Source organism: Cupressus sempervirens, chromosome 4 (assembly GCF_028749045.1).
Source record: "Cupressus sempervirens isolate cs-2001-9-10 chromosome 4, ASM2874904v1, whole genome shotgun sequence".
Taxonomy (NCBI): domain Eukaryota; kingdom Viridiplantae; phylum Streptophyta; class Pinopsida; order Cupressales; family Cupressaceae; genus Cupressus; species Cupressus sempervirens.
The window spans coordinates 641,216,041-641,224,580 of record NC_143121.1 but is presented as its reverse complement, the minus strand read 5'-3'; positions in this window follow the sequence as shown (position 1 = coordinate 641,224,580).

Below are 8,540 nucleotides of genomic sequence, written 5' to 3'. Positions count from 1 at the left end.
CATGACCCGTTGCCAATGAGGTTGAGAGTTAGCTTGATCAAAAGACTTAGGATCATTAGAATTCACAATAGAAGTCATCAAAAAATAATTGCAATAATTAATCCTCCTAGGTTTAAGACCACCAAATCTAGTAATATAATCATCACTTTCATTAAGCCTTGAGCCCATTAGGTTTCCTCTTAATAGTAATAAAATCATCACTAGAAGAAGAGTCATTATCTATAAATGCATCATTAGTAGAGACATGATTACCATTACTAGCATGAGAAGGAGGAGGAATAACAATTGGTGCTTGAGGAGGAGGGTTAAGAGAAGGAGGTTGGTCCTCCACTAGCACTATTTTAGTGCCACTAAATTTTGCATCTTGTGCATTAGAGAAATCATGAACTCCATTTTCTGCAATACAAACATCCCTTGCAACTTGCACTTTGTTAGTAGTAGAATCATAAACTCTATAAACCTTAGTATTTTCATCACACCCAAAAAAGAATAAGGAGAAGACTTAACATCTAATTTATGCCTTTTTTTTAAGGAGTATGAACATAAGCAATAGAACCAAAAATCCTCAAGTGATGTAAATCAGGCTTCCTACCAAACTAAGCTTCTTTGGGAGTGATATCCTTAAGAGCTTTGATAGGAGTTTTATTAATAATATGAGTGACACAACATAGCTTCAGCCTAAAACTTATAATGCATATTCTTAGCATGTAACATACATCCAGTCATTTGAACAATGGTCCTATGCTTTCTTTTTGCCACACCATTTTGTTGTGGTGTATAAGGAATAGTAAGCTCATGTTTAGTTCCACATGATTCTAAATAATAATGAAATGCATTGTTCACATATTCCTTCCCATTATCAGTTCCAAGAAACTTAAGTTCAAAACCGGATTTCCTTTCAACATATAAATGAAACTCAATATAAGTATCAAGAACTTGATCCTTTCTATGCAAAAAATAGATCCAAGTTCTCCTTGAAAAATCATCAAGAAAAGTAAGTGCATACCGAGAACCTTGGTGAAGTTATTCTCCATGGATCCAATAGGTCACTATGGACTAGGAACAACTTATGAGTTGCCCTCCATGATTGGCCACTTGGAAAGGGTTACCTATGCATCTTACTTCTCATACAGCTAGTGAAAACAATTTTGGAAGGAATAATTTGAGGCACTCCATCAACCATATTTCCTTTTTGCATCAAAGTAAGATAATCAAAATTTAAATGAGCAAGTCTTTCATGCCATACATTGAAATCAATAGAGGTACGTAAAGAATACCTTGAACTAAAAAATTCATGAAATTTAAATAAGTTATCATGTTCCAATTTAACATTAACAATAACTTGACTAGTGTGAGAATCAAACACATAGCACATATAGAATTCAATTTTATAGTCTTGACATAGCTTTGCAATAGAAAGAAGATTAGTTTTCAAACTAGGAACATAAAGAACATCATGCAATTTACCATTAGGAACACTTACATCACCAAAACCTTCAACTTTATGAGTATGATTATTAGCTAATTGAATTGGAATGTTAGCCAAATTAGGTTGCAAAGAATCTAAAACTTCCTTATGAGAAGTAACATATTGAGAAGCACCACTATCCATGATCCATTCTAATGGTCTAGAAATTTTATAGCTACAAGTAAAAGCACAACAAGAATTAGAACCATTAGAGTTACCTTTTTATGATTTGACTTTTGATGGTAATTATTGTTGTTCATGGGTTTCTTATCATTTTTCTTTTAAAGATAATTATTAATACATGACCATCTTTGCCACAATAAGTATGATGAGGTTTATAATTGGAATTATTTCTTTGGTGATTATTATGATAGTTGGAGTTATTAAGATTATTATTAGTTTGATTATTAGACTTGAAATGAGATTTATTATTTGAATTAGGAGAGTTATTATGATTGTGATTATTATTTGATCGAAAGTTATTATTTGAGTTACTAGACATAAAAGCATGTTCACTTGACTTAAGAGTACCAAATTGAATTAGTTTAGCTTCTTCTTGATGCAATAAGTTTTGAAAAACACCACAAGTCAATTGAGAAGATAAACTAGGAATAGCATGCTGAACATGAATATTAGTTATAAATTGCTGAAATTATCTAGCAAGACACCTTTTAAAAATAATATGAATCAAGAAAATATCAACTGTTGAACACCTAAACCAATCAAATGACTTTTAAGAGCATCCAATTTTAAAAGAAAGTCATCCATAGTTTTGAAATATGTATACTTGAGATACTCGAGTTGATCCTATAATTGTATTTTGTGGGATTCATCTGCGCTGTCATAAGTAGTTTGCAAAATTGTCCATGCTTCATGAGCTCTAGAATAATTTGCAATCAGAACATCTAAATTGGGAATAATTGAAATGCCAATTAATCTTCAAGCTTCTTCATTTTTAGTTTTCCAAGCATCTTTTGCATCTTGGGTGGCAGTTGTATCGGGCTCAACAAAAGCATTAGTTGCAACATCCAACATGTGTTTAAAATGAAAAATGAACGATATGTGGGTCTTCCATGAATGATAATTTGAATTATTAAGCTTAATTTCTGGAATTAAAGAAGACATAGTAAAAAAAATCCCTTGATTAAAAAATAACAAATAAAAATAAAAAGTGTAATTTTATTTAAAATATAAACAATAATCTTGAATTGAATAAATGGAATGTAAAGCTTCCAAAAGAAACTTAAAGAGCTTGAAAATATGTTTGAGTTATATTAAATTTTTTTTTTTACAAAAAGAATTAGCAAGGATAAGGGAAAGAAAAAAAAACTGACTAAATTATAATGATGACAAAACCGCAGAGAAAAATTGAAACACACAGAATAATGTGCAAAAAGGAATTAATTATAGAGACAACCAGTGGGCAAAAGAAAAAATGCCTATGACGTGAATGATTAAAAGGACAAAGAGCAATAAAAGATAAAGCATAGAAAATAAAAAAATGGCTCAAATGAAGAAATTTCCAAACCCGAATAAAGAAAGACTCGATAAGGGAGATGTATACCTAATAGACCTTCAAGGGGAGGCCAAATAAGATGCCAATATAGCCAAAGGCGTTATCGTTTGCAATGTTCTCAAGGCGATGAAGTATGATAAGGGAGAAGACACACGCTTTAGAGAAAATGTTCTGATGTTTTAGCAGATGTCAGAGCAATGTAACAATTAGAAGGAAGGACCAACCAAACACCGTGCCAGAAAAAGGCTGGAGGTGATAACAAGGAGCATGAGAATAAATAGAAGAGGTTTATGATGATTTAAATAGAACTACACACAGATCTTTATGAATACGTATTTGAATTAATGTATACAAAAAACAAAGAAAATATTGCTAAAAGATTAAATACAAGGTTATATAAAATGTACAACAAATAAAGTAACAAAGAGGCACTTTCTTTATGCTGCAAGCTGCAAATGTGAGCTTAGTGTCAATTAAAACTGAAATGTCTACATGAAAAATGTTAGAGAATGGATAAAAGTTCTCTTGCTTTGGCGGCCAACCTTCCAAAGCAAGAGAAAAGAAATTTCAAATAAAAATAACCCTTTGGTGGAAAGCTTTCCAAAGGGGGAGAATATCAAAAAATAAATAAAAACTGCACACACAAGATGTTAGTGTGAGCTTAAAAATGGAAAAACGTCTCCTCTCAAGAAATGTCTCCTTATAAGGTGAACTCCAATGAATGACAACCTTTAACACTAAAATTCAAAACAAGGATTAGTAACCAAGCTCTGATACCATGTAAGAAAAGATAAACTAGATTAAGGAAATGAAATCAATCCAAGTGAATAAAGTGAGAAATAATGTTACCATGAAATAACCAAGTTCTAATAGCATACACCAAAGTGGAGCAACAAAGGTGACAAAGATTTGAAAGGGGAAAGCAAAGAAAACCCCTTGTGAGTATTATGAACGAAGGAAAAAATCCTAGGAAAAAGAGAGAGAGAGTTGGAACAAAAAAATAGCTCATTAGCAATGTGATGTGTAATTAAGAATGAGAAGGAAGCATTTTTTTGTAGAGACGAGAAATGAGTTACATTTGTAACTCCAATTTCTATAAATGCCACATTCATAATAAGTGTGTGCAAAGTGTCAAGATCCTCTTAAGGAGGATAAACTAATTTTCTTTATAAAAAGAATTATAAAATGAGTTGTCCTTACATGTTGACTACAGGACAAGTAAATGACACGATTTCCACATGTGTAGAAGAGGACAAACTACATGTAGGGATTCTTCAAATATCCCAAATTAAATACATCCAAGGAAAGAATATTTCTACCATTAATATTTAATAAATCTTAAATAATATTCATTATGAAATAAATTTTAAACTTATTAAACTTTAAATAAAATTAACTATTAATAAATGAATTAAAGTTAAATAAAAAATACCCGTAATTAGGGGGTGGCTTCCTAAGGCAACCATGCATGTTGTTTAGCAATCACGTGCTTCTAAGACACCTGTGTGTGTTGCCTTGTAGTCATATGAGTTAGGGACACCAATAGGGGGAAACACATTTAAACAAACATGTTTTATGACCAGTTCATCTAGGAAATAAATTCCCTTTCACTATCCAATGAGAAATTGACTTTCAAGTCACTAATTCTCAAGAAAATCCATAGATAGACATGAATGTATGTCTTCATGAACTATCTTGAAGCATAGACCAAAATTTTACTCCACTAAAACTCACCAAAGAAAAAACCAAATCACTATTTGATATAGCTCTCAGTAAATATCATTAGTGACTAGTCTTTAGTAAATCATTTGTAACTTCTTTGAATCAACTCACAAACATATGCAATGGAAAATATAGTATGTAGGCTCACCAAATATCATCTCAAGTTCAAAAAATTGTGTCTTCACTAAAAATTTGTTTACACTAATCATCGACTTGAACATTGTCTGATAGATAGATATGTTGACATCAATGGCAAAATATTAATGCCAAACATAAGTAGAAATAATTCCAAAAATGACTCTCCAATAATATCCCAACAAGGAAAAATCATTATTTTAGGGAAACTGGAAATCTAGTGGAATGTATATTCAAAGTTATGACCAAACTACTATAAGAGAACTTGTTAATTTCTTACTTAGAAACTACCTAGCTACCTCATATTGATTAGTACATTAAAATTGATAATAATTGGAACCTCCTAATGACTTATGCCAACTTTGATAATACTAAGATTCTACCTAGAAAAAAATACAAAATGGAAACCTTCCTTTATAGGATATCACAAGCTCAAATTTTGATGTAGGAGCATCCTGGGTTGCACTTGTATCCTGCATGTTTTTAGTTTTTAGTTTACTACTAAAACTGTGTTTTCTAGTTTCTAGGTGTCTGTTGTAGACTATGTAACTTATGTTTCATAATGAATGAGAGGCTGTGAACTTTAGGTATTGAAGAGGGCCTAGAGTAATATCTATGGTCCAAGGTGCAAGTTCTAACTCCTTATAAGTTGGGAGATATGGCAATTCTTCTGGAGTATCAATTTTTGGTAGTTCTATGCTACAATTTCCTATGCTTGGTTTTCAAGATGGATGCCCACTTATCCTTGGTGAATCAGCCCTTGCACACTTAAGGTGCTATAGAGGACCTAAAATTTTACCTACAGTTTGAAACACGAGTTCTAACCCAATCAGAGCTGGGAGATATCACAATTTTTCTTGGACATTGATTTTTGGACATTGTAGGCCGATTTGTGTATTTAATGTTAGGTTTATTTTCATGATGGGTATTTAATATTTGCTAAGGGCTGACTTGTGGCTTCTCTATGTTCTAGAATGATCTATAAGCCATTTTGACTAGTATAAATAGAGTATTTAGGCTTAGAGCTAGGACAATTTTAAGAGAGGAAAATATGATTTGAGAGCAGAACTAGAAAGTGCAAATTTGCTACTGGATCTTGGATTTGAATGTATTTGTATCTGGCCATAACCTAGAAGGCCTTACAGCTAGGAATGTATGTTGAATATTTGAAGAATCAATGAAAGTGTTTGCTCTTTCTCCTTTGGTTGTTGATTCTATGTGTTAGATTTCTGCTGTGTTAACTCTTATAGGGTGGTTTGGAGAGTTGGGTGTGCCATTGGCCCTAGTTTTCCCTATCCTTCCTTGCGTCAGGTGGTATCAGAGCTTGAGGTTCATCCTTGCGGAGATTGGATCATGTAGAACCCTGATTCAAATTTGGTTGTAGGGTGGTAGATCTGCAGATTTGACCTATAACTTGTAGAGGGTTACGATCTTACAGGAACCTGATTTATAAAGATGGTTCACGGTAGAGGAAATGCTAATAATGCTATATTGGATCAATTGAGACAAATTGTAGCCAGATTAGGTGCTTTGGAGACAACCTAGAGGAGAGGAGCACATCTTGATGATGTAAGTGATGATGAGATAGTAACACCAAACCATAATCTAGAACTTGAAGAAGATCAAGATGAGGAGAGATTATTGAGAGTGTTGTCTAGGGAAAATTCAAAGCCTATTGTAGAAGTTCCTTATAATGAAAAATTGGATACCAATGCTATGTTAAATTGGATCTCAGATATGGAGAAGTTATTTGAGTATGAAAACACTCCTAAGAATAAGGTGGAGATTGCAGCTACTAGGTTTAAAGGTCATGCTTCACTATGGTGGGACCATTTGCAAACTAATAGACAAATGAGAGGAAAGGAGAAGATCAAAACTTGGTCGAAGATGGTGAACAAGGTAAAAAATAAATTCCTTCCTGCTGATTACCTAGTTAGCTTGTTGAGGAAGATGTAAAATTTGAGACAAAAGGACATGATTGTGAAAGAGTATACTGAGGAATTCTATAGATTAGACATCAGATCTAGACATGTGGATGATGATGTTGAGAAAATTATGAGATACATAAATGGATTGAGATCTAGAATTCAAGATGAAATAAGATTTGTGAAGTTGGAAAGTGTAGAAGGAGCATATCAATATGCCTTGAAAGTTGAGGAGATCTTGAAAAATAAGCATGAACAAAGACAAAGAGGTAGAGGTAGTAGATTCTAGAGAGATAGAGGTAGATCTTATGGAGAAGGTCGAAGATCTGAAAGTTTTGTACAAGATAAAGGTAAATATGAATAGAAGAGTGATGACAAAGGCAAAACCGAGTGGGAAGGTGGTAATTCTTACCGAGGAGGTACTAGATCTTACCGAGGAAGAGGTAATTCTTATTCTAGAAGTGGATTTCATGGTAATTGTTTCAGATGTGGTAAAAAGGGACATAGATCTTTTGAATGTAGATCATATGAAAGTGGGAAAGGTAACATAAATGCTATGATTCAAGGAGATGATGAGGGTTCACCAAGTGTACTTGAGGCTGGTGAAAATCTAATGGTAAGAAGAACCTTATGTAATAAGGGAAGTGATAAGGAACCTGTTTTAAGAAGAATTTTTTTCAAGACTAGATGTAAGATTGCTGGAAAATGTTGCAAGGTGATCATTGATATTGGAAGTTCAACAAATTTGGCATCGGAAGAGCTAGTTACAAAGTTGTAGTTGTAGAGGTTGAATCATCCCAAACCTTATCATGTTTCATGGATCAAAGATGAACATAAGATATTGGTAAGTAAGCAATGTATTATGAAGTTAAAAATTGGACATTATTTTGATGAAGTTTTTTGTGGTATTATGCCCATGGGTTGTTGTCATGTTTTTTTGGGTAGACCTTGGCAATATGAGAGATATGCTATGCATGATGGAAGATTGAATTGATATACTCTTTGGGTGAATGGGAAGAAACAAATATTGCTGCCTTTGATTGATAGTCTAGATGAGGTCAGTTGTACTATTATAAAAGTTTGCATGTTAATGGAAAGCAATTTGAAAAGGAAGTAAAGAAGAACCAAGTCTATTTTGCTATAAATCCTATAGGACCAAGTGTTGGTAGTAATGACCAAGTAGCAGAAGTTGGTAATGACAGAGTGACAACAAAAATTGCAGAATTGTTGAATGAGTATAAAGACATTGTTGCCGATGATATTTATGATGGTTTACCTCCAATAAGAAGTATAAATAATTTGTATGGATTTGATTCTTGGAGCTAGTTTGCCAAACAAAGTACCATATAGATTGACACCTATAAAGAATGAAGAACTTAACATATAGGTGCATGAATTGCTACAAAAGGGATTAATCATAGAAAGTTTGAGTCCATGTGCTGTACCTACTATATTAGCACCTAAAAAGAATGGAGAACGGAGAATGTGTACTAATTCCAGAGATATTAACAAAATCACAGTGAAATATAGGTTTCCTATGCCGAGGATGGATGACATAATGGATTGTTTGAGTGGAGCAAAGTATTTTACCAAGATTGATTTGAAGAGTGGCTGTCATCAGATCAGAATCAAAGAAGGTGATGAATGGAAGACTGCTTTCAAGACAAAAGATAGTTTCTATGAATGGTTGGTTATGCCTTTTGGTTTAACTAATGCACCTAGTACTTTCATGAGGTTGATGAATGAAGTTATGAAAAGATTCTTGGGTAAGTTC